The sequence below is a fragment of the Haliotis rubra genome, unplaced genomic scaffold (genome assembly GCF_003918875.1).
Source record: "Haliotis rubra isolate DU_JTF1 unplaced genomic scaffold, ASM391887v1 Scf182, whole genome shotgun sequence".
NCBI classification, from domain to species: Eukaryota; Metazoa; Mollusca; class Gastropoda; order Lepetellida; family Haliotidae; genus Haliotis; species Haliotis rubra.
In genome coordinates, this window is record NW_025765803.1 from 1,318,369 (window position 1) to 1,345,838 (window position 27,470).

Below are 27,470 nucleotides of genomic sequence, written 5' to 3' on the forward strand. Positions count from 1 at the left end.
AATAACTTGATATTGTATTCATTATCCAAAATTCGTATTCGTTACCCACTATTCGAGATAAGTATCACATTTGCCTCATAGTGGATTTTGAGCCCTAAGATTTACTGGACTTGATCACCAGCGATCGTATTACTGAGATGATCGTAATTCCCATATTTCGACATAGACTTACGACAGGTAAGCGGTACGATTAGTTCGCTATGTGGAGCGGAGCCCTGCTTGTAACAGATGTCGCCACATCGAACCTGAGAAATCGCATCACGGGTGGACACCATATTGTGGACTGATTCACGATAATACACAGGCAGTGAGAAGCGATCCTGTGATTTCTATTAACCTATTTAGGCAGTCAACAGCCACTGAACATGCCTTGGGAATGAGTAAGTGTCTACAGCGTTGATCCCCTTTTAGACGTAGCCATACAGGACACGCCCAGTCCCAGATACAATAGAGAGCCTTTAAGGGGTGAGCGAGTGCTAGGGTGAGTGAGTGTGCGTCCCTTCATTAGTCTCACCTTTCCACGACAGAAAAAAACACGTGGCATGTATGCTCCCGTCGTCTTGCGTGAGCTTGCAGACACATGGATACTGTTTATATTATATGGTCTCAAATGAGAGCTGTGTCACTCCATCTGCTATTCATCTGAGAGAGAATGAGTGAGTGAGTGAGTTTAGTTTTACACCGCACTCAGCAATATTCCACGGATCTACAGCATAAGCATAGATCTATGCAATTGGGATACGATGACATGTGTCAACCCAAACAGCGAGAGAGAGAGAGAGAGAGAGAGAGAGAGAGAGAGAGAGAGAGAGAGAGAGAGAGAGAGAGAGAGAGAGAGAGAGAGAGAGAGAGAGAGAGAGAGATATATTTTAATTCATCAGGAGTGAGGGAGTTGGGTTTAACGCCTCTTTTAGCAATATTCCAGCAATATCACGGGCTTCACACATTGTATTTTAACCCATGTGGGAAATCGAACCCGGGTCCTCGACGTTCCTATCGAACGCTTTGACCGCTAGACTACCCTACTGCCCCAAGTTTATCAGGACTTCATCCAAATAGTTCTCAGGATCTAAATAAAGTTACGTGTTTATAAAACTCCATCTTCATACAGGACTTTGACACCAACATCAACATGAGATCTAGATCGTGTCCCAATGTGCCATCTAACAAATACAGCAACCCGCACAAACCAGAGACTATCACTTATCAAAGGGACTTACGTAAAACACACAATACATTTCTTTGCAATGACCCAAGACATTCTGCTCGTACATTCTCGTATATAATGTGATATTGAAAGCTTATGGTTTGGACAAAAGATTAGAGAGTGAAATCACCTCAAAGAAAGTGTGTTCAAACACAAGGCATGTATACCTTGAACCGGGCCCGCAGGCCTTGCCCGCCATGTTTTATCGTGCAGCTCGTGCTAGTGACAAAGACAACCGCAACATATCGCGGTATGGTACACTGCAGGTGTGAACACATTAATATTTGTCGTGAGGATGTGTTGGGAGCCTTTGAAAATGTGGGGAGGTAAAGTGAAATTGGATTAACGTCTCGTCCAAGATTTTTGCTCTAGAGCGAAGCGGGATTCGTGTGTTAGTGTTTCACCGTGTACCAGTCCGGATTTATGCCCGTTGCAGTATTCTCTGAGATATATCTGGGTACCCTACTCAGACACACTGGGCTGATTCCGAACCGACCAACAATTTCAATCCCCTTACTGCTAAGGCGGACCCTTGAATATCCGGGTTAGATGGTCTTCAGTAACCCATGGAGAGGCGACTAACGGGATCGGGTGGTCAGGCTCGCTGACTTGTTTGACACATCCTATCCCAGTTGCGTAGATCGATTCTCATGCTGTTGATCACTGGATTGTCTGGTCCAGTGATTATGGATTATTTACAGAACGCCGAGATATATATGGAAAATTTCTAAGTGCGGCGTTAAACAACCAAACCCAAACTTGTAGTTGTCCGGATTTATGCCGGTTTCAGTATTCTAGTTCTCTATGATACTGTGGCGCAGTTTAACATATGGACATGCAGGGCGACGATCCACAAAGCGTTCGTAAAGTTACGACCTGTCGAAACTGTATAGTGGGTGAGTGAGTTTAGTTTTACGCCGCACTCAGCAATATTCCAGCTATATGGCGGCGGTCTGTAAATAATCGAGTCTGGACCAGACAATCCAGTGATCAACAGCATGAGCATCAGTCTGCGCAATTGGGAACCAATGACATGGGTCAACCAAATCAGCAAGACTGACCACCCGATCCCCTTAGTCGCCTCTTACGACAAGCATTGGTTATTGAAGGCCAATATTCTAACCCGGACCTTCACGGGTCCGTAACTGTATAGTTTATCATAGGTTGTCGTAATGGTACGAACGCTTCGTGGATCGGGACCCAGGGGTCTAACATGGATATTACTGCCCTGATTCCGAGCCGACGAACCATTACAATCCCCTCACTGCCGAGTACCAGACGAGGTAGCAACAAGTACCACCTTTAACGTCTTGCGGGGGTACTGACGCGCCGTCCTCCGGGCTCCCCATCTCCACCAAATCCACAACACCAAAGATGGCGGTTTCAAATGCCATTTGGAAGGTTAGGTCAAGTAACCATGGTCATATTCTTATTTCCCATTTCGTTTTCGAGGCTCACTTAAGTCGAACTATTTATCCTCTATTGGGGCGAAAGAAATATTTCATTGGTTTTAGATGTGAAAAAGGTAGTTCTCCGTTGTAAATGTTCGTCTTTAGACTACTTTTCACCCCAAAACCATCGTTGTGTTGAGTGAGTGAGTGAGTGTAGTTTTACGCCGCATTGTTGTGGTGAAGTTACAGGGACCTACGTGAATACTTCGAATTATCCGACGTTCTACATAAACGAAAAAAGACGAATAAAGAAACCAAGCCTTACATTGATCATACGTAAATTTGGGACATCAAAGTTCGATACAGAGATGTCTGTCACTGGCCTCCTAAAGTCCGATAGTAATAACAGGTTGAGGAACGGCATTCCGTTCTGTATTGACAAGCGCTCTGCTGTGTCCGCAGAAGACATGTCGAACTTTAGAACTACTGCGTCCATATCAGTATTATGGTGATGTATGGTCTTGTGCGCAGAGCCCAGTCACAAATTAAATCAGTTCATGCTAAGCAACGTTGCTCCCGGAAAATACTTGGATGAGTGTTTGGTAGCTCGACTCCTGAGACTTTCTGGGACTTCAGTCCTGCCCCACAACGAAGTACAAGTGACAAATGTGGTCTCACCTTAGGAAAGTGAGTTTGTTCAAAATTGCCTGTGTTAACCCAGCAGTGAATGGGTACCCGGTGGGATAAGATGGTCATATGACAGTTAACCTTCTGGCGTTCTCCTTCTTAAATCACAATTCCGGATAACTCGAAGTATTTACGAAAGCCTGTTCAACTTCGGCACAACAGTAACAATTTTAAAGGATGAGTGAGTGAGTTTAGTTTTACGCCGCCCTCAGCAATATTCCAGCTATATGGCGGCGGTCTGTAAATAATCGAGTGTGGACCAGACAATCCAGTGATCAACGACAATCGATCTACGCAATTGGGTTACGATGACATGTGTCAACCAAATCAGCGAGCCTGACCACCCGATCCCGTTATCGCCTCTTACGACAAGCATGGGTTACTGAAGATCAGTATTCTAACCCGGATCTTCACGGGTTTCAAAGGATCAACTGCGATACGATGACATGTGTCAACCAGACGCCAAAACATAAAGATTTGACCTTATTCTAGGTCAACAGGGGGCAGCCGCGCTATACACAGATTAATGTGTAGAAATCCCCAGTGCTCCTAACTTAACACCATAGCTGAACCATGTTTTAAAATTAAGCAGCGTTTCAGGTGATCTGTCGATGACTACCTTTAAATACTACTTCCTGACTACTGTATACCTGGTTTCTAACCCATGTCCACCGTGTGCTACCAGCATGGAATACATTATGTCCGGTGGTTAAATCACCCCAGGGCATGTTTGTGAGGTTGATCACTTGTGCGATCCCTGAATCGTTCAGTCGCTGTGACCCACCGTGACCTACTGACATTTGAAAGCAAAAGGAGACAGCGTCCTGCTTGTTTAAACTTTTCACGCGTGTCTATTCATACGACAAGCGCTTCCGCAAATCAAGTAGGTAGTAGCTGACACAGCAACGAAATACTCTCCAACAGGAATCAGACCCGACGAGCCTTTTAAGGAATGTACAAGAGTCAGCAGGCTGTTGCTAAGGGGGCGGTGGGGTAGCCTAATGGTGAAAGCGTACGCTCGTCTCGCCTAAGACCCGGGTTCGATTCCCCACTTGGGTACAATGCATGAAGACCATTTCTGGTGTCTCCCCCTGATGTTGCATGCTGTATGATCCCCAGGGAGTTGAGATTGACAATACGATGTGCCGTTGAGATTGACATTCACTTGTAAGAATATGTACAAATCGGAAAATCCTACAATATACGATAGACACATATAACATACAGACACATGTGAGCTTCTTCACAGCTGAATCTGGGCGCCGCAATGTGATCTTCGCACTGATATTGTCATACGTTTATGTTAAAGTATGGGAATTGCGGTTATCGTGGCGCTGAGGTCGCTTTTGAGGAACGGGACGTCAAATTCAAATTATTATCGTCTATTGATATATAATGCACCCTATTATACCAATAGACCGCCTCCGTGGTGCAGTGGTTAGAGCGTTCGCCCGAAGAGCGGGTTCGATCCCCGACCACGTCATACCAAAAGACGTTAAAATATGGTACTTGTTGGTCCCTGCCTGGCGCTCGGCATTAATGGGTACAACAAGGTGTCGGCTCGGAGTCGGCTCGGAGTCAGTATAATGTGTCTGAGTGGGGTATCCATGCTTCACTGCGGCATGGTATCTCAGTGGGCTAGCACTATAAAGCCAGCTTAAGTCTGGGCTAGTACAAGCAGCTGCACATACACACACACACGCATGCACGTCGTCATATGAGCGAAATATTCTCAAGCACGACGTTAAATCCAATTTCCCGGGCCTTAGAGGGTGGTGGGCGTACCCTTGAGGTTTAAACGTTCGCTCGTCACGCCGAGACCAGAGTTCAATTCCCAGCATGGGTATGATATGCAGGGTCCATTTCTGGTGTCCCCCGCCGTGATATTGTTTGAATATTGCTAAAAGCGGCGTAAAAAATAACTACTCACTCCTCGTGATAAGGCTGCGCCATCGTCCACATTTGAGTAGGGTGATATAAAATCAGAAGAAGCCAATTGATTTTGTCACTTATGATGTTACATGCAGCAATAAGGGCCATATTCTTACCCGGAATGCCAACTAAATACCAAGAATAAATGAGAAATAGGCAGTCTTCTCTGCAATGACCTGACCCGTGACGGTCCGGGTTAGAAATGATCTTCAGTAACCCATGCTTGTCGTAAGAGGCGACTAACGGGATCAGGTGGTCAGGCTCACTCACATGGTTGACAAATGTCGTCGTATCCCAAGTGAGTAGATCGATGCTCATGATGTTGATCACTGGATTGTCTGGTCCAGACTCGATTATTTACAGACCGCCACCATATAGCTGGAATATTGCTGAGTGCGGCGTAAAACTAAACTCACTCACTGAGTGACATAAACACGTTGGAGGTATACGCTGACTGCACCCAGTGACCTCAGTAAAGTGGTAGGAAGCGCGGGAAGGGCATTATCATTGTTATACACCCACAGTATAACCCTGAAACAGTGTGATATAATAGTTCAACAAAAGCATCATTTTTTCACCCGTACTGCTCCGTCATTTTAACCCGGACAATTACACTTGACAGTTTCCCATGGCGTCAGTCACGATTTAGGCGTTATGCTGTAACCTATGAATTTCAATGACATTAATCGTTGCCATATTGTTAATTCAGTTATACGACACACACACAAGACCTTATACCTTGATACTTTTAACCAACAAAACTGGTTTTACAAACTCTCGCCTTGACGGGACATCAGCCTGAATGGCACATGCATGTAAATATGTAGAACATCACAAGTACTGAGTATAAAAGACACTTAGATCGGGTGGCCAGATTGATTGCATGGCAGCGTATCTTGACGACTTGATTTGATGTTCTTAATATCAACCACTGGACAGTCTGGTCCAGATTCCTTAAAGGTGTGGGGAAGCCGAGGGTGAATATGATGTGCCACATGATGAGTGAGTTCAAATGTTCGTCGTATCATAAGTACTGTAGTCGTAAGTTTGTTTGTTGTTTAAAAACACTCACCAATACTCCAACTGTATGACAGCGGTCTTTAAATCATTGAGTCTGGACCAGACAATCCAGTGATCAAGATCATGAGCATTTATTTACGCAATTGGGATGCGATGACATATGGGTCAACCAAGTCAGGGAGCCTGACCACCCGATCCCATTAGCCGCCTCTTACGACAAGTATGGGTTGCTGAAGACCGATTCTAGCCCGGATCTTCACGGGTCCCTCTTATGTCTAATACTATGTGCTGGAAAACAACACAGTAATACAACCCCAGAACACACCGAAATAAGTGAAGATCCGGGTTAGAATACGTCTTCAGTAACGCATGCTTGTCGTAATAGGCGACTAACGGGATCGGGTGGTCAGGCTCGCTGACTTGGTTGACACATGTCATCGGTTCCCAAATGCGTAGATCTATGCGCGTGCTGTTGATCACTGGATTGTGTGGTCCAGGCTGGATTATTTACAGACCGCCGCCATATAGCTGGACTATTGCTGAGTGCAGCGTTAAACAACAAACCAACCAACCGAAATAAGGCAATCCCGATTGTTTTCTGTACGATGGCGATAAAGTGCTCTGGATTAACCCACTAAAGCAGCATCACAGGTTAGATTATGTATGTCCTATCTCCAGTCACTATCGACTGAACAGCTCGGGTGGATAGGTGCCTGACACTGCCTACTCGCTCATAATACTGCACTATGGGCCATTGTCAACCTCGACAAACCATCGTGTCCCTTTTATTCGACCAGAAAGTAATTTCAAAGGCAATTCGACACTGCCCGCCAAATCGCGATTCCATCAAGGTAGCCAAAGAAGGACTAAGACCTGTACAATTTAATTGGATTTCTACATAATACAGATGGTTTCGCCTTATCAAACGGCCATGCTTCGATGGAGACTGGAGAAAACAGATCACTCAGTGATCCACTTGCGCCTAGATTCGTAAATAACATCATATGGAGCAGGTTGTGTTGAGTTGCGTACCTTGGGAACGCCTGGTCCCTAGAATCATGGGTTCGAATCCCAAATTCGTCTCGATTGTGATTCTCGGTTTGACAGCGTGTAGCTTCGCCAATATTTTAAACGATACCTGCATCACTTCGAGCTTTCCTTTTTCATCATGATGTAACGGAAATATATATTATTCAAAACGGCATTTAACAAAATTTTCTCACGCGCTATGGTGAGTGAGTGGGCTAGGTTTAACGCTGCTAACACAGTTCCGGTCACATGACGGTGAAAGCGCCATCTCGTGGGGATTCCGAGCAAGAATAGGTCAGGGATGGAAATAACCCATTGCCCGACGCCCGAGTCTTTTTTTCTGTCGGGCAAGCAAATTTGTATATCACACTGTACCGGTGTCCAGTTGACTTTCCAATGTTAATAATGGTGTTTATTTTAAAAAATCAACAAGAAGGTGGCTGGTATAGTGGAAAACTTATCAGGGCAAGTGATTTTACATGTGCCACTGTACCGGAGTACACCATCAATTTTAAAGTTATTTCCACCACTAATAGGTCCCAACCAATATACGAGTTTTTGCACAAGACTTGACTGGGAATGATGACACACAATCCAAGTCACCTATCTCAAGCACCGCCCTTTCCATATGGTCGCCTCTTGCGACCCGTACATGTCACTGTTGGCCTACTCTAACCCAGTGTTCCCACGTAACGTACTTACATCTGGCGGAACGGTCTGTTGGGAAAGGCTGCCTTTCAGTTACAAGTGAAGTCATACAAACAGATACACAGATTAACCGGATGTATTATTGCATGATGACAAGAGCCGAAGGGACCTATACATTCCCCCTGTCAAAGGGCCAGTGTTATACGACTTTGTCATTTTGTGACTGATTATAGGACATGTGTCATAAGTATTTAAAGTTAAGTGCATTTAACTTATATGATGCAGTGAATATGTCAATATGTACTACGGATATAATAGTGAGTGAGTGAGTTGTGTTTTACTTTCTTTCGTGAACACCTGATTTTCTGTGATCTGTTCATATGATTTTCACCCCTTATTCTTCCCTTAAAACCAAACGGATTTTGTTTCTAAGGATAGTCAAGTCTGTGTATTCTTTTACACCACATGGGTACAATGTGTGAAGCCTATTTCCGGTGTCCCCCGCCGTGATATTGCTGGAATATTGCTAAAAGCGGCGTAAAACTAAACTCGCTCACTTTAACACTGACGTTCTATATCATGTTCACTGAGTTAAGCGACAGGCACTTAGGCATACTACGAAATTACGATTGTCGGTAGCATGGGACATGTTCCCGGTCTCTCAGAAACCAAAATGAGTCACGCATATACGGAAATGCGGACACAATGCATACACAATGTAAGGGTCCTATAAAAATGTGTACGGGTAACTATATTTACTTCACACTGAACCAATCCCATGCTGTATACATCAAGCACGTCAAATTAATATTTAACTGGATTTAATACACTAAGTGCACATACAGCCTGTGAAAGGGGAGGGTAGATTTAGAGGGATCGGTTCCACTTAAAACACATCATGTGAGATGGATTCAATTATATTTTCAAAGCGATATATACGCGGTTCGACGTTGGTATTGTCTCACATATATGTTTAGTGATTTGTTTATACAACTACATCCTAGGAATGACACGTGTATCGCTAGGGCTTTTATACGATACGATACACAATAAACGTCTATATATACTCCGCCAGTTCACAATTCAAACTTGTGTCAACACAACCCCAATTCACACCAATTCAAAAATATCGTCTGCTCATCTCGACTGTGTCGTCTGCTTGTCCGCTTAATAATTTGCGGCTAAATTTACTGATATGAATTCGTACACTTACTTTCTTATATGTCTCCCGGTAAAATCCACCACTTTCTTTGAATTGTGTTCGTTCAGTTTGAAAATCGCTGTCCCTTGTCGGCTAGTCAGCTACTCCGCGAGCAGACGGCAATGTGAGTAAACCGTAAAACTATGGTTGTGGTGTCTCCGTCGGCTCGCCCACGCTTATCGCTGGGACACCCCTGTCCCAATGAAACAGGTGTTTCGGTCGGGGCTCTCTAGTTTTGTCACCGGCCCCAAACGAGGGCAAACACTCTTCGCCACACCTGTTTGTATAACATCAGTTGTGGAACGCAATGAATTTAGTCTTGTAAGGGGATGTAACTGCTGAAGGGTAAGATATTATTCACGTCGCGAGCGATGAGTGCTTGAAGCGGTGAAGAAGTATATTACCCATTGAATACACATTGAATGGAATATTTCAAATAACGTGTAATTTTCAGGTCTGTATAACCGAACGAGACCTGAGTTTAAGTAGGGTACAATGAAATATGTCGTCTCCGTTTGTTCAACGAATCATCTGTAGATATCAATAGAGAGAATCAGACAGATACTTCATTTTTCGATTCGTCTAAGGCCAAATAAAGAGAATTCATGTCAGAACAACTGATAGACTCTAATCTTTTGCAAGCGACCTTCGGTCAAAATTCAGCATTTTAGGGTTTTGTTTACAAACCAAATTGAGAAAAACGTTTAGAAGTTGGAAAAAAATGAATAGATGAGTCACATACATAGTTTCCCGTCCCTATGTACAACTATTTTTATTGACAAACACTACTGACTAGAAGTTGCTGGGATATCCCGAAGAAGAGGAAATCGAGTCTAGGGTCAATGACCATAGGCTTCTTATACACTTGAAGTCCTGAAATTTCTTTTGTCATTTTTAAGCTCAATAACCATAGTCTTCCTATACGTTTGAAGTTTTGAAATGTCTTTTTTCATTTGTAAATGAGTAAGTATGGTTTTATGCCGCTTTCAACAATATTGCATTACACCGGGGAACCGCAAAATTGGGCTTCACAGACTATACCCGAATACAGATCTTGACATTACGAGAAAACACTTTAACCACTAAGCTACAAGACAACCTTCTGTATTGATAAATCTGAAAACTGTAACCTACTGCATCCATGTGTGACCGATGCGTTAAACAACAACGAAACAAGCAGACCATCACCAACTCAAGAACCTCTTGTTTTGTAACATTCTGTTGCAATCATCATTTGATCCCCTTCTTTGTGGGACCTTGTTCGTCGTGAGTCAAGGCATTCCGAATGCATGTTCTGGTGCTCCCACAATCGACCTCATGTTTGCTGACATCATGCATATGTTTACTCTTCGCCGTGATGCAGCCAGAATATTGTTGACCGGTTGGAAACTAAATGTTATTGCGTCTTTCTATAGGATACTGAGTCTCGCTGATAAAAGTGAAATTTGTTGCGGCAGAACTCAGGTAGTTGTTACTTGTGTCGACTCGTTTTGATATATGATTATAAAATGTATGGATAATACTTCTTTTATTATTTTAATGCACTCACGAAATAAAGTTTGTTGTACATACAATTTTTCATTATTGCACTTCCCAACTCTCAAAGATCTCGGTGGTCGCTTAGGCGAGGTTCTCTTCATATGTTGGCAGTCCGACTACACGTCCCTGCTTCGTGTGAATCCCATCCATATACTGTTAAATCGTTGATTTCAATAATAAGATATGCAAATATGCGTCAATGTTAGAGATTAACCATTATCAGTTGTCCGCAACTTTGGCGTAAATGGCGAATACACGTGTACAATAGATTAAATGGTGAAAAACTGGGTAGCAGTTTTATTTTCTGTCTTTCTCATCGCCCGACTGACCCTTCTAATTTTACTGCCAGCGTCCCCCCCCCCCCTCCAACACCGCCGACTCGAACCTCAAACGTACCACCTCGTCATATAAAATGTTATATTTTAATCAGTCGCTGCCACATGTCTACAGAACGCAAGAAATTGTAATAAGAATTACAATGAATGAGAATGGAGAACATCATACAGCTAAGTCTGTCTTTATTAAGTTTTTTATGTTTTTGTATTTTCCCCGACCGACCGACCCATGTTCAGAATTTGGTGGCTACGTGAAACACATAAAAAATGATGCCCATTGTGAGTGGACTTGCAAAAATAAAAAAACCCCCAACGACCGCCAAAAAACAACAACGAACGAAAGTCTAAAAATCTGTCGAAATAAAAAGGTACGTACATCTACGAACCCGAACCTGATATCCATGAACGTGTGTTCAGTTTTTGTTGAGAAGGTTGAAATAAACTTAATAATACCATAAAAGGAAAGATTCGATTCTTCCAAGACGAGTTCGTACACATAGCAATCGTATGACCGTAACATGTTCACAGCCGGTAGTTTACGACAATGGTGGGCTGTGTGTCGCCTAGTAACCTGTCCCAGTCATTATTAAACGGTGATTCATTTACTGTGTGACGTCACGTCGAAGGAAGTCACAAGTTAAGCTGGGACCACGCCCCAAAGTGTTATTAACAGACATTTGGAAATATGTAGACATGCGACGACTAAAGGGAAATAACCGTGACTGTATGTATACAGCATTGTTTACTTTCACTCACGATGTGCTTGGACGCATCAACGTAACATTTCTCGTCAAGGACAGTAGAAAGACAGAAATGACTCAATAAAGTGACCTATTTCGATAATTCGCTGCCAAACACAAGTTGTTCTTTTATCAAACTTGATAACAAATGAGAAATAGAAGTAACTTAAAGTCAAACAAACCGATTTTACCACTTGGTCAGATATGAACAAAGCAGTGTTCAGTTCTTGTGGGAGGGGAATTTCGAGAATAACGAATGTACTGTGATTTGGAAGATAAAATTTTACAATTCAACAAATGAGGTCCAATGAAATAATGCAGGATGAGTGTCTACTAAATCTTAGCACACAAGCGGCTCGTTGGTCTAGTGGTATGATTCTCGCTTCGGGTGCGAGAGGTCCCGAGTTCGACTCCCGGACGAGCCCAACATTTTGCAAGAAGATTTGAAGCTGAATTGCATCTCCTCTCAGTTCAACGATGTTGTGTATGTCAAAGCATCCTTTGTCAAGTGATAGCATTACAAAGATTTTCATGTTTTTGAAACTGAAATGAAAAACCGTATGCACGCTGGAACCGTCTAACAGTTAACTTGAAGCTTTTGAGGACGTGCTTAGTTTTCAGAAGTAGAAAAGTGATCTGAAGGCGATTGTTTCCAAGGGATTTGACTCAGCTGCATTATAACCCAAGCCCATTCACTGCATTCTGTAAGTCGTGTTGTGAAATGAAGTGAAGCCCCAAAGCCTAAAGATGCGACTTCATTTGTTTAGTTGGTCCTTTTGTTACGAAATGCTATATTGGAAGTAGATGCTTGATGTATATTTACTTTAATAACTGAGAGATTAATAAACACAGAAATGTATAGTGAATGTTCATTTGAGCACGGCCGTAGATAAGATACTAGGTATTCTCAGCATATGGATTGGGGTAATGTGTTTAACTGAATGAAATGAAGAAGAAATGAGGTCACATGTGTAACCAGGTTCTTTGATCTGGACGCTTCTCTCCCAGGAACAGCTCATGTAGAAATGAACAACCTCGTGATTCGTCTAGTGGTTCTTTATTAAACGTCTTCGAACGGTACGTTTATCATAAGTTACAGCACAGGCACTTGACAATCGTACTGCAAGTCAGCCTGAGTGTTTAGGGAGCGCAGCGACCTCTGACCAGCTACTCTACCCCCGCAAACCGTTCTCCCCAAATCACAATTTCCCCTTAGTTTTATTCCCAGGTTTGCTCACATCAAAACCCCAATTCATCAAATCAGAAGTCCAGAACATGACTGTTTTGCTGGACTGTCCTTTAGATGCCATATGCTATACCTAATTATTAAGCTTTGATCGACTACAAGCCCCTGTACTAGTGACAGGGAACAAGTCTTGTACCTTGTTGCCACTGTCATTCGGCTCTATTAATCCCCTGCTACATTACCCCTTGTCCACTGTGACATGGTCCGAGTCGTAATCTCCCTCTGACCATGGCCCAAGAACTCAACTACAACTTGGTACACTGTCCGATGTCACCCCGCCTCGGACATCCCATTAATATCTATAATCCGTTACTATCTGCGCTCCCGGTTCTCACGTACAACTTTCCTTTACAGTTAAATACCCAGTTAACACACAGTTTATAAATTCATACATATTACTGCATGCACAAACATAAAATAATATAACATTAATCAACAATAAAACATATTCTTATTATTATTAAATTAAACCGGAGAGTGTAGCTCCCGGTTACAATCCTCCCCTTCTTAGGGTAAGAAAATACTACTCAGTAGAATTTTCTTGCATATCAGTATATATATTTATTCATGTCCCGTCATGGTTTTCTCCACAGTTCAGTTCACCTCATTATGGAAGGATTTCACGGTCCCATTTTCCATCTAATCAAGTCACAGGTGTCTGATCACTCATATAATAAAAGGTCCATTAATAGTCAAAATGTTTTCACAGTCCTTTACAAAATCCTTTACTTGAGTTCCACCTTCACCGCCAATAACCACACACATAGATGCGACTATATATTTATATATCTGCATGCATTCATCCTCAGAATTTTCACCACAGAACCACATCACTTTCACATACACTTGTCGTCGTCATCGCCTCCATGAGTTTGTGCTCTTGAACTCCCTCTTCAGTTCACCAACCGAAACGATCCTACACCAATAGCAGGTTGCGTTGTGAGATTAAGAGTTGTCAGGGGGCTTCTCTCACCCTCCGGCTCTCTTTCTCGTTCATTGTAGTCTTCCCTCAGTCTCTCGCTCGGGGATGATGATCGTTTTCTTTTACGGCCAGTTACTCGGGGAGTCGTTCTTGGACTTGCCTCAGGCATCTGCATACGACAAGGTTCTGCGTAGGTGTGACTGGAGTTCGTTCGTGCTCTCAAGGTGGGTCGACGGGCTACTTCTCTCAGCTCTACCAAATTATTTTCAATTCGTTCGTTGGCTAGATTCCTATCCCTACATCTACTCCTTAGATAACAATGCCTTAATACTCCTGTGTACATACTTAGTGACATTCTCATATTTACCTCTTGGAATTTGTAATTCATTCACTGTATTTTTAAAAATACCTACATTGTCCCTAACTGTATCAAGCTGTCGGTCGTACGGTCGTAGGTCCACAGTAAAGGATACTAACCATGTACTGTAAGAAGCATATACGTCGTTTAAGTGCACAAACTTCACCCCTGGCAATGTCAACCCTTGTTGTACAGTCGACATCAATAAAACTAATCCTGGTAGCAATAGAGCTGAGAGAAACCCTCCTCCCATCTTGAGATATAATTGGAGTTCCTGGGTGAAGTCTGGTTTCCAGATCCTGGTCTCGGCACCAAGAAAAGTTCGCTAGACCACGCTGTCTAGGTTGTAACCAGGTTCTTTGATCTGGACGCTTCTCTCCCAGGAACAGCTCATGTAGAAATGAACAACCTCGTGATTCGTTACATGATATGTATAGGCTGTGATGAGAGCATCGGTAAACGTGTGGTACATTAATGGCTCGTTGGTCTAGTGGTATGATTCTCGCTTCGGGTGCGAGAGGTCCCGGGTTCGACTCCCGGACGAGCCCAAAGTTTTGCAAGAAGATTTGAAGCTGAAATGTCTCTTCAGCATCAGCTTGGAAACTTTTGTCGATGAATGTAGGTCTGAAAGATGTACAAACCCTCATTGAGTTTTGATTACAGGAAAGTAAACTCCACATTAAAAGAAACCCTATAGCCATTGACTTGTAGGTCTTGAGGATGTGGTCTGTTTTCAGGAGCAGACATGTGATTTGAAGACAATTGTTTCTCGTGGATTTGATTCACTTACGTCATAACCCAAGCCCAAGCCTACAAATGTGCGTAAATGATTTTGGAGTTGGTACCTTTCTGAAATAACCCATTGTATTAATGCAAGATGCTGTATTCATGACATGATCGAACAATTCGTAAATACTGAAAAAGTATATTAAGGAGACTGATTTTGAGCATGATCAAATGAATGTGTCCCAGCGATGGGTTTCCCCAGCAAAGGAATGGAGGTGAAATGTTTCAATTGATGAAATGAATGAGAAATGAGGTCCAATAATATATACAGCTGTGATCGGAGTGTCTATGAAAATTGCGTATTGTAGCGGCTCGTTGGTCTAGTGGTATGATTCTCGCTTCGGGTGCGAGAGGTCCCGGGTTCGACTCCCGGACGAGCCCAACATTTTGCAAGAAGATTTGAAGCTGAATTGCCTCTCCTCTCAGTTCAATGAAGTGAAGCTCCCAAGCCTAAAGATGTGGCTTCGTTTGTTTAGTTGGTCCTTTTGTTACGACATGCTATATTGGAAGTATGTGCTTGATGTATATTTACTGTAACAACTGAGAGCATTAATAACTGGAAGAGATATTTATAAACTGAGAGATTAATAAACACTGAAATGTATAGTGAATGTTCATTTGAGCACGGCCGTACATAAGATACTAGGTATTCTCAGCATATGGATTGGGGTAATGTGTTTAACTGAATGAAATGAAGAAGAAATGAGGTCACATGATATGTATAGGCTGTGATGAGAGCATCGGTAAACGTGTGGTACATTAATGGCTCGTTGGTCTAGTGGTATGATTCTCGCTTCGGGTGCGAGAGGTCCCGGGTTCGACTCCCGGACGAGCCCAAAGTTTTGCAAGAAGATTTGAAGCTGAAATGTCTCTTCAGCATCAGCTTGGAAACTTTTGTCGATGAATGTAGGTCTGAAAGATGTACAAACCCTCATTGAGTTTTGATTACAGGAAAGTAAACTCCACATTAAAAGAAACCCTATAGCCATTGACTTGTAGGTCTTGAGGATGTGGTCTGTTTTCAGGAGCAGACATGTGATTTGAAGACAATTGTTTCTCGTGGATTTGATTCACTTACGTCGTCATAACCCAAGCCCAAGCCTACAACAAATGTGCGTAAATGATTTTGGAGTTGGTACCTTTCTGAAATAACCCATTGTATTAATGCAAGATGCTGTATTCATGACATGATCGAACAATTCGTAAATACTGAAAAAGTATATTAAGGAGACTGATTTTGAGCATGATCAAATGAATGTGTCCCAGCGATGGGTTTCCCCAGCAAAGGAATGGAGGTGAAATGTTTCAATTGATGAAATGAATGAGAAATGAGGTCCAATAATATATACAGCTGTGATCGGAGTGTCTATGAAAATTGCGTATTGTAGCTGCTCGCTTCGGGTGTAGCGGCTCGTTGGTCTAGTGGTATGATTCTCGCTTCGGGTGCGAGAGGTCCCGGGTTCGACTCCCGGACGAGCCCAACATTTTGCAAGAAGATTTGAAGCTGAATTGCCTCTCCTCTCAGTTCAATGAAGTGAAGCTCCCAAGCCTAAAGATGTGGCTTCGTTTGTTTAGTTGGTCCTTTTGTTACGACATGCTATATTGGAAGTATGTGCTTGATGTATATTTACTGTAACAACTGAGAGATTAATAAACACTGAAATGTATAGTGAATGTTCATTTGAGCACGGCCGTACATAAGATACTAGGTATTCTCAGCATATGGATTGGGGTAATGTGTTTAACTGAATGAAATGAAGAAGAAATGAGGTCACATGATATGTATAGGCTGTGATGAGAGCATCGGTAAACGTGTGGTACATTAATGGCTCGTTGGTCTAGTGGTATGATTCTCGCTTCGGGTGCGAGAGGTCCCGGGTTCGACTCCCGGACGAGCCCAAAGTTTTGCAAGAAGATTTGAAGCTGAAATGTCTCTTCAGCATCAGCTTGGAAACTTTCGTCGATGAATGTAGGTCTGAAAGATGTACAAACCTTCATTGAGTTTTGATTACAGGAAAGTAAACTCCACATTAAAAGAAACCCTTTAGCCATTGACTTGTAGGTCTTGAGGATGTGGTCTGTTTTCAGGAGCAGAAATGTGATTTGAAGACAATTGTTTCTCGTGGATTTGATTCACTTACGTCATAACCCAAGCCCAAGCCTACAAATGTGCGTAAATGATGTTTGAGTTGGTACCTTTCTGAGATAACCCATTGTATTAATGGAAGATGGTGTATTCATGACATGATCGAACACTTCGTAAATACTGAACAAGTATATTAAGGAGACTGATTTTGAGCATGACCAAATGAATGTGTCCCAGCGATGGGTTTCCCCAGCAAACGAATGGAGGTGAAATGTTTCAATTGATGAAATGAATGAGAAATGAGGTCCAATAATATATACAGCTGTGATAGGAGTGTCTATGAAAACTGCGCATTGTAGCGGCTCGTTGGTCTAGTGGTATGATTCTCGCTTCGGGTGCGAGAGGTCCCGAGTTCGACTCCCGGACGAGCCCAACATTTTGCAAGAAGATTTGAAGCTGAATTGCATCTCCTCTCAGTTCAACGATGTTGTGTATGTCAAAGTTTGTCAAGTGATAGTATTACAAAGATTTTCATGTTTTTGAAACTGAAATGAAAAACCGTATGCACGCTGGAACCGTCTAACAGTTAACTTGAAGCTTTTGAGGACGTGCTTAGTTTTCAGAAGTAGAAAAGTGATCTGAAGGCGATTGTTTCCAAGGGATTTGACTCAGCTGCATTATAACCCAAGCCCATTCACTGCATTCTGTAAGTCGTGTTGTGAAATGAAGTGAAGCCCCCAAGCCTAAAGATGCGACTTCATTTGTTTAGTTGGTCCTTTTGTTACGAAATGCTATATTGGAAGTAGATGCTTGATGTATATTTACTTTAATAACTGAGAGATTAATAAACACTGAAATGTATAGTGAATGTTCATTTGAGCACGGCCGTAGATAAGATACTAGGTATTCTCAGCATATGGATTGGGGTAATGTGTTTAACTGAATGAAATGAAGAAGAAATGAGGTCACATGATATGTATAGGCTGTGATGAGAGCATCGGTAAACGTGTGGTACATTAATGGCTCGTTGGTCTAGTGGTATGATTCTCGCTTCGGGTGCGAGAGGTCCCGGGTTCGACTCCCGGACGAGCCCAAAGTTTTGCAAGAAGATTTGAAGCTGAAATGTCTCTTCAGCATCAGCTTGGAAACTTTTGTCGATGAATGTAGGTCTGAAAGATGTACAAACCCTCATTGAGTTTTGATTACAGGAAAGTAAACTCCACATTAAAAGAAACCCTATAGCCATTGACTTGTAGGTCTTGAGGATGTGGTCTGTTTTCAGGAGCAGACATGTGATTTGAAGACAATTGTTTCTCGTGGATTTGATTCACTTACGTCATAACCCAAGCCCAAGCCTACAAATGTGCGTAAATGATTTTGGAGTTGGTACCTTTCTGAAATAACCCATTGTATTAATGCAAGATGCTGTATTCATGACATGATCGAACAATTCGTAAATACTGAAAAAGTATATTAAGGAGACTGATTTTGAGCATGATCAAATGAATGTGTCCCAGCGATGGGTTTCCCCAGCAAAGGAATGGAGGTGAAATGTTTCAATTGATGAAATGAATGAGAAATGAGGTCCAATAATATATACAGCTGTGATCGGAGTGTCTATGAAAATTGCGTATTGTAGCGGCTCGTTGGTCTAGTGGTATGATTCTCGCTTCGGGTGCGAGAGGTCCTGGTTCGACTCCCGGACGAGCCCAACATTTTGCAAGAAGATTTGAAGCTGAATTGCCTCTCCTCTCATTTCATTTGGGCTTTTTATCTGTATATTTTAAGAGTTTATGTCGATGACATTGGATAGTATTGATTTGATTTCCCCTTTTCATATGCTTCTAAATAATAAAGCTTGGAATTTCAGGATAACCAAAGCATTCCCCAAATGGTAAAATGGTTGAAGTAGAATTGGCCAATCAAATATCGTGTTACAACTCGGTACTTGTTTAGAAACATGTAGCTCCCGACAGGAAGTAAAGCTTTGATGGCGATTTCGTTAGGGAAAGTCTAGTTTCTGTCAACGGAAAGAGGATATCTGCAAACTTGACGTAAGTGAATGGAAAGCAGTGCCCTGATTTCTGAAAGGGGATAATTAATATTCCGTTGGTGTAAGCTGTGTGTTGCGTGTGAGAATCAGGTTGTCGGTGATCCAGTATGAATCGTCGGGTTTTTCTCAGCTAGTGTGATCGATTTCACCTGTCCGGTAAGCAGCACTACCCCAAGATCACGTGAGGCTAAAGGTGTTTTTTGAATTCGGAGCTTACATTATCATGCCTTTTATGTAAGAAGTAATAACGTTTTTGAACTGTCGATTATATTTTCTGTGAAAGTGTTGTAGAGGTCAGTTTGTATCCTGAAATGAACCATCTGGTCACTCAACGCTGACCATCTTTGTCGGAAAGCATGCGTTGACCTTGCTAAACATATCGAATAACAGTTGAAAATATCAAGATATATTTGTACAACTTCAGAACACTTTGACAGAAACTGTATAACATTCCTTTTGTAAACAAGTATCTTTGCAATAGGTCATTAAGTGCAGAACAGATAGCCCGTGTTTAAGTGTTTATGTTCTTGGTTTTCACATTCTTTGCCCTGTTTCAAATAATTCACTTATATATTTTGTCAGCATTCATGTGATTGTAGGAATTCTTCCAATTTAACATGTTTAATGTTGAAATAAATGGATGGTATTGCTGTATTTCTGCAATAATTATCATAGGTGGATCCAGAGGGGGTGTTCAGGGGTGTGCACCTCCCCATTTGTCCTGAAAGTTTATCAAATGACCATTGAAACTCTCGTAAAAATGGGTGAAAATAAAGTGTGTGGCAGAGGACAGAATAGTTAGATTAGAATACCATACACCGTATTTCCTCTAATAAGCGCCGGGTCTCTAATAAGCACCAGGGGTAATGCAACTGTTCAAGAAATAAGCGCTGGGTCTCCAATAAGTGCCAGGTCTTTAGTAAGCACCGAGTGTGCCACATGTTTACAATGTAGTTTTCAAATAAAACACCAATGGACAATCTGTATTTATTTCTATTGTACCTTTAAGCGCCAGGTCTCCAAGAAGTGCCGGTCTACTAATAAGTGCCGTGTCTGAAAGTCTGTTGAGAAAAAACAAATGCCCTGGCGCTTATTGGAGGAAATACGTTAAGTCACAAGCACCCTATTGCTGATCAATAGATGCTGACCATTTGGATGAGGGTGTGTGACTTTGCTGCACATCTGTCTCTCTTGATGGATTTGTCAGGCATCATTTAAATTATTTTTGCCAGTCTAAATCCAGAATTATATATAAACAGATTTGATATTGTTTTTAAGACTATCTGGTCGACATTCGAGTGACATGTGATTTATAGGGAAACTCTTCTCCCCCGGAATCCAGATGAGGTTATGGCCGGCATAGGTTGCTGGGAACCTGTTCTAAGCACAAATCTGTGTGATGCCAGGACCGGTATAGGTGCTAGAAAGCTTTACATACTGAGATTCCAGTTTATATTACAACCAGCACATGTTGCTGGGGACCTGTCCTAAGCAAGAGGGGTGGTGGGGTAGCCTAGTGGTTAAAACGATTGCTAGTCATGCTGAAGACCTGGATTTGATTCCCCACATAGGTACAATGTGTGAAGCCCATGTCCCTCTTCCAGGTATTGCTGGAATTCGTACTGCTAAAACAGCGTAAAACCATACTCACTCACTCTAACCAAGAATCCCTACAACTTTGTCCCTTATGGCAGTCGGTTGCTGGAAACCTTTCAAATCCAGAATTCAAATTAGGCCAGGCTTGGGAGCTATTCTAACGAAGAATCTCCACTAAGTTACAGCCATCATAGGCGGCTGTAAACATATTTGATCTAAATAAAAAATTTCCTGATATTTCTCTGAGTGTTCAGTGACCAGTAATATTGAAAGGAGCAGTTAGAAAGATGGAGGTAGTGAAAAGTATATGAAAGGTCTGTCTCCTAAATCTTTAATATTCTTTCATGAATATTTGACCAAGGACAGATATTGTGAAAACTTGTAATATTCATTATTTCAAATGCACTTGTTCATTTAATCACTTTCAAATGTAAATATAGTCTTGCAAATATCTGGTTTTGATTGCACTAATGGGTGCAGTGAGTGAAGCCCATATCAGGTGTCTTCTATCTTGATATTGCTGGAATATTACTAAAAGCAAGCATAAAGCAAAACTCACTTGGAAAAAACAAGAATAGAAAAGACCAAGCTTATTCCTTGAATATCATCAGGAAACAAGTTTTTATTGCAATTATTTGACATATTTTTTTAACATTTAGAGAGTTTTAGTGGGACTTGTCTCGTCTAGCAGAAAAATTGTTTTTGTAGGACCCTGACAAAGAGTTTCAGACAAAGAGTTTCAGACACAGCCATGAGGGCGACGTTTGATAACACTGCTTGTTGATATTTTGTCAGGTTAGGGAGGGTCCGTTCGCAAATACAAAATTCCATGATCCCTCAAAAAAAATGGATTGTTTGAACTTGTTTTTGATGAAGAAAACCCATGTACCATACTAGTTTCAAATAAGATCTATAAACTTCCCTGCAGTGCATACAGAAACAAGAAAAATACTCTCAAATATTTGAAAAATGATTTCTTTTGTAAATGAAACAATACTCGACAGTCGTACAAAGTTGGTGTTACATGTTATATTTTCGCTTATGAAGGATTCCGTTTTTGTGTCCTGTTGATATTTGTTAAACAATAACAAGTGGTAACCTCTGACTCTGCGTGTTAAAAGAAAAATAACAAGCTGTTCTGAAATGGTGTTTGTTCACATAGTCGCAGTGCATTTAGCCATCATGCTTAAAAGCTGATTGTATAACTCAGGTTGTAGCTCAACTGACATCGAATTTTGTGCAGATCTGTTGAATTTTGTGTTGGTTAGGAGTCACTTGGTTAAACATTGTTAAACTGTTATTATGATCACCATAGATGCTCTCGGCCCCAGGTTCATATCAAACACATAGACTTAAATAATATTTGCATTTGTGCAGATGTAAAAACACCCATTATGTAAATCCATGTAGCTGATATTGGCATTGTGTGTACACCAGTGGATTGGATGGTCAGACTTGGTGACAAATAAAACAATATTCATGAAGAACATAGCACAAAGAAACCAGGCCTGTCTCACCACTATAAAGACTTGGTTGATGGAGTATCATTAGGCCCATGATCACTCTTCTGTCTTCCCCAATAGTGATAGTTTTCTTTCAAAATATAGCAGTGAATCGGCAATGAATTGTTAGTTTTTGTAATTTTGTATTTTAAGCTTGTCCTGAGGTGAAAACCTATTTCACAACCCTGCAACATTTGTAGCAAGTTCTGCTTGAACAACACAAGCATGTTTCCTGTGCTTACATTATCTGTCAGTTTTATTTAATTCCAACTTTGGAAAAATTTAAACATTGACAAATGGTTCAGAATTATTTCCATCATATGCTCCCAGTCAGTGAGATCCACCACTGACTTGTCATCTGTACAGTTTTGTAGTCTTGGGCCATGAGACTAAAGTGAATTTTGTAAGGCTGAACTTTAACATATATAGACAAGGACATGGTATCTACAGTGACTGTAACTTCCTTATAATTTGTCCACACTGTCGGTGATATTGGCTTCATGTAGGTTAAGTTTCAATTTGAAAATAATTGTTAATGTAATAAATATTTCCTCATTTCTTCAGGATATGACCAATGGATTCTTTATCAACCAGTTAATTATTTTCCTCAGAGCAACATGTTCTGTTTTTGGGAAAGAGTATTTTCTGTAATGGTGGAAGTAGAGAATTGATGAATATTTTTTTCTGTCAGAGTCATTTTAACAAGGAGAGTCTCAATACTTCTTTGTCACCTTTGACAAAGAATGAACACACAAAATAAAATATAGGCGAACAGGGGAAAGAATATCCGACTTTTTTAACTGCTAAGAGAATAGCCTTGTTGATGTGTGTTTACACATGTAACACTGAATTGTTCAGAACATTTTCCTTCTTTGTGTTAAAAACACACAAGGTTGTTTGAAGACGGAAGCATGATATGATCGCCAGCCCCAAACAGGGTGAGTGGCTGTTTGAATAACAGATTATTTGAATTGTTTGGTTTTAAAAAGTGGGTCCTCACGAGGGCTGGTCAGAAAATGGGCCTTTTCTTAAAGGCTCCTATTTACATTTACTTTATAGATATTTGATACTGCTTCATGTGTTTAGTGTTCGTTTTGGTAATGTGGTTTTGACCAAAAACAAATTTATGGTGAACCTTGTTTAGCAATTTCCCCCCTTTTCATAAAGTGCTTATAGTGGTGAGACAGGGCTTGTTGCTTTGTGCTATCTTTTTCATGAATATTGTATTATCTGTATGGGTTTTATACAAAGGGGACCTAAGCTATGTTTATTTGTTATTATTTTGACAAATGGAAAAGAAGGATAACAGTGATAATTACTTCAACCACATTAACATTGTATTAAGAATTATATGATACTATTAATATATTTTCTTAGACGTGATTTGTCTAAATGGTCGCCACCTAGTCCTATTTTTGATGAGCATTATGGTATAAATGTATCATTTTGAATGTTTTTAACTCAACACAGATCCAAGTAATGTTTTGAGTATTTACCACAAGTCATCACTCATGATAGATATTGATAGTTTTCTTTTGGTATTTATTACATTATTACACCTTTGTATCCAGACTTAGGACATTGAAGTGGAACACTTTTTTTGTCTATCCATAAAAAGTATTCCTCTTCACCATATCAGCTTCTAAATGCCACTTAAGGAAGTATTAGGACATTAATAACCCAAACATCTTGTTCAAATTATTCTGTTGAAAGTGACTTGGATGACTTCTAATTTGTATCAGTGTGCAACCGCAAGTATCTTAAGATGTCACATTCACTCTAACGCCATTATACATGTCTGAATAACAATAAGCTAGACCTAGAGCCCTCTATCTGCATTATTCACTGCAGCAGAGCTGATGTCTGTACTCACTCAGTAAATAAGATCTTTCAGAAATATGGCAGGGGTTGATTTAGAATTCTAAAATTAGAGCTTTTTGGCAGGAAAATCGGGAATTATCAAGATATTGTTAAGAATTTAATTTTTTCGATATCTCCTTTTTTAACATGAGGAACTGGGCATTTTTTTATTAAGCACGTTAAGCACGTTTGTGCTTTGAAACAGATACTCTTTGTAATTATACATGTTGTTCTTTGCTGAGGATTGTTTCTGAAAGTTCCCATCCATATTTGTATTAACTCATTTGGGTAATGGGGATGTGTTTTGTAGGTATTAATACGATTATGCAAATGCGAAGCTTATCTTGGACTCCGACTCAATACCATGATTACCACAAGGATCAATTGCTCGTGTACAGTTCGACCACAACAGCTAATTCAGAGAAACATGATGTGACCTTCAACCTCTTGATATTGAAAATTGTACACATGCACCGACCCCAGAGCTTCCTGTGACTCTCAGTCGTTCAGCCATGACTAATCTGCTGTTGAGGGGACAGTTACCTTTGTTGTCCTGAGCATGTTTTGTATTTCTCATTGAACCATGAAATTACAGTTCAATAGTATTCTGTCTGGAGGGTCAGTGAATGGTCAGTTCTATTTGGGTCAATAGTGTGGTTAGAAACATTAACAATGACATTCCAGCAGTGGAATATCAGTCAGATTTGTATGGTTCTCCGGAGAAAGGGAATGAAATCAAGTGCTTGCAAGAATAGTGCTTTTAGCTTGCAACTGCGGTGTGGAGATATAGCATGATATAGATTCCCACTAAAACTATTTATAATGATGATGGTGATGATGATGATGATGATGATCATGATGGTGAAGAGGAAGAAGAACATGATGATGGACAGGAACAAATTTTTATGGATATAGACAACTTCTTATCGCAATGGATGCAACATTTCGGTGTAGATGCTAACTCCGTTATTATTAATATCAAGCAAGTGAACACAACATTATGAACTTGAGAATTATTAGGAGTTTATACAATTAACAAGGTTGATGTACTATATGATGACTTTACTAGTGATGGTATGAAGTAGTGGTGTTCCGATTAATTGAAATATTCGAAGATTGGTCGCAATGACCAACCGACCAAGCAATCGATCATATTTTCTCATAATCGAACACAAACGATTTTGGAACTACTGTTTTAGTCTTTGAAACACTTTATGATGGAAAAAAACTATCAGGCCCTGAAAGCGTGTTCAGGAGGTTTATGTTCATGATCAGTCATCACATTAAAGGAGAATACTAGACAATTGCAATAATTTGCTGGATGAAAGATAAAGTCATCAGAAACATGTACCCCAATTTTTATTTCAAAAATATGTTTTATTATGTTTTTATCGCGAAAACAGTTTCTGTTATCTGAGCTTCGGCCATTATGCATATTCCGCTGGAACTCACGTGACCTTTCCGCTCGTGACGTCATATGTGACAAGCGTCCGCCATATTGCCAAAGAACAAGCGCTACAGTAATACAAATCGTGTTGTTTCTGTCGTTTTTGTAAATGGTACGATGGTGTATTCCGTTGCCTGGGGATGCACGGAATCATCGAACAATGGAAAGAGCCACCATTTCTTCCGTTTTCCAAGTAAAGAGACAGATTTAGGCAGGAGAAATGCTCCGATCATTCCGAGTCGGACGCATATGAAAGAGACATGCACACATGGGGTATGAAAATCCCAAAGCTAGGCTGAAGAAGGAAGAAGTACCCACGAGATTCATTTATACTCCATCATTCCCTGTTACAACTTACTGTCAGTGGTATTTTTAACATAAATTAGATTAAAGTCTGATTGCCAGTCGAATTGCCCCAGCTACAAATTGCCCCAGCAAATTTGGTCAAACTGCCCCGAAGTTTTGGTCAAATTGCCCCAGGGGGTAATCAAAATGCCCCAATTTGTTTAAGATGATTAAATATACCCCATAAATGCATAGTTTTGTCAACTTTGATATTATGTTCTTCATATAAAAGTATATACATAGTTATGAGTTTACTAATGGAACATTTATCAGAAATATTACTTCCTAATAACTTTTATATGAAGAACATAATATCAAAGTTGACAAAAACTATGCATTTACGGCATATATTTAATCATTTTAAATAAATTTGACCAAATTAGAATGAATGACCAAATTTGCTGGGGCATTTTGTAGCTGGGGCAGTTCGACTGGTACCCATGAGATATATATTATCAAAATCAGTAAGAGATTTCACATGAGCTTGAAAATGTTTCGCTATAACGTTCTTTTCGGTTTGGAGCCCTAAATGCTGCAGTCTACCCGAAACATTGCCGAATACAACGGCAAATCATGAAGTACTTGTTGCTTTCATTGTTTTCCATTTTGTCCAATTACGCACGTCGGCATCAGACTCGCTATTTGTCAGTAGTGTGTGCCGTGAAAGTTGTTCTGTATTCTCATTGGCTGACAAGATGTCATTCTAAGGCTATGACCGAGTACCATAACTATTTCCATAACCAAACACTGGGGAAACATACATTGTCCTGACTAGTATTTTATAATTCACCAGTTTTCGGGGAATAACTTATCTGCGTCGCGAATATTATCTCTGCTCGACCAGGCTGGGATCTTGTATGGAGACTTGATATGTTATTAATGAGAACTAGGATCCTAATTTTTTTCAACAAAATAATTCCAGTGTAATTTTTGTAGCAGATAATTTCTATTTTCCCCCGTCTGAAGCATAATTATTTTGTTTTTAAATCCCAGACACCCTACAGTCACCCATTTGACACAAAAGGAACTGCAATCACATTGCAAAAAAATAATTCTTAGGGACTGGTCATATATTTATAGGGGTGGGTTTGCTGGTTGGAACTGTATCACATTTTGCTGACAAATAGTATTCTTGTTAAATGATATGGTCTATTTTTAAATTTATTTTGACCTCAAGCGGTGCCTCCGCTTTTCTTCTTGATTCTTCTTCTTCATCTTCACTGGAAGATTGTCTTGCAAGATGTAAAATCGGATCGTATTGATACGGTCTAACATCCATTTCAGAAATGACATCAGGAACATCTTTTACTGCTTCAGAATCCATGGACACTGTTAAGTTGTGAGGTAAAATCAAAGAGGAAGCCATCAGCAACAGGCACATATGACGTCATGTCACGTGATACCCCCTCTGCTCATTAACTGTCGGGTGTTTCCGTAATAGGCGGAAATACGAGTACGTTTTTGTGTTTTTATTGCTATTTTACAAACTTTTTGTTCAATTTTAATCACGGAAGGTGACTTTTAGAATATCCTTTACAAT

At 40.8% G+C, this 27,470-nt stretch overlaps 2 protein-coding genes and 9 non-coding genes across 11 annotated transcripts in view; 10 read left to right on the plus strand and 1 right to left on the minus strand.

The window, feature by feature from the left end:
* LOC124273599 overlaps positions 1-9,382 on the minus strand; it is a 35,135-nt gene extending 25,753 nt beyond the window's left edge. Inside the window, exon 1 of the mRNA XM_046708882.1 lies at positions 9,128-9,382. The gene's annotated coding sequence lies outside the window, so the exon portion shown is untranslated. The remainder of the gene's footprint in view (positions 1-9,127) is intronic.
* Positions 9,383-12,082: 2,700 nt separating this feature from the next.
* On the plus strand, positions 12,083-12,154 carry Trnap-cgg. Its single transcript has one exon. It is a non-coding gene; the product is annotated as a tRNA-Pro (tRNA).
* Positions 12,155-14,731: 2,577 nt separating this feature from the next.
* Trnap-cgg lies at positions 14,732-14,803 on the plus strand. Its single transcript has one exon. It is a non-coding gene; the product is annotated as a tRNA-Pro (tRNA).
* A 547-nt stretch (positions 14,804-15,350) lies between these two features.
* On the plus strand, positions 15,351-15,422 carry Trnap-cgg. Its single transcript has one exon. It is a non-coding gene; the product is annotated as a tRNA-Pro (tRNA).
* Positions 15,423-15,805: 383 nt separating this feature from the next.
* Positions 15,806-15,877, plus strand: Trnap-cgg. The gene has a single exon. It is a non-coding gene; the product is annotated as a tRNA-Pro (tRNA).
* A 572-nt stretch (positions 15,878-16,449) lies between these two features.
* Trnap-cgg lies at positions 16,450-16,521 on the plus strand. The gene has a single exon. It is a non-coding gene; the product is annotated as a tRNA-Pro (tRNA).
* Positions 16,522-16,868: 347 nt separating this feature from the next.
* On the plus strand, positions 16,869-16,940 carry Trnap-cgg. The gene has a single exon. It is a non-coding gene; the product is annotated as a tRNA-Pro (tRNA).
* Positions 16,941-17,487: 547 nt separating this feature from the next.
* Trnap-cgg lies at positions 17,488-17,559 on the plus strand. The gene has a single exon. It is a non-coding gene; the product is annotated as a tRNA-Pro (tRNA).
* A 589-nt stretch (positions 17,560-18,148) lies between these two features.
* Positions 18,149-18,220, plus strand: Trnap-cgg. The gene has a single exon. It is a non-coding gene; the product is annotated as a tRNA-Pro (tRNA).
* Positions 18,221-18,767: 547 nt separating this feature from the next.
* Trnap-cgg lies at positions 18,768-18,838 on the plus strand. The gene has a single exon. It is a non-coding gene; the product is annotated as a tRNA-Pro (tRNA).
* Positions 18,839-19,102: 264 nt separating this feature from the next.
* LOC124273618 overlaps positions 19,103-27,470 on the plus strand; it is a 136,002-nt gene continuing 127,634 nt past the window's right edge. The window contains 1 exon segment of the mRNA XM_046708902.1: positions 19,103-19,181. The gene's annotated coding sequence lies outside the window, so the exon portion shown is untranslated.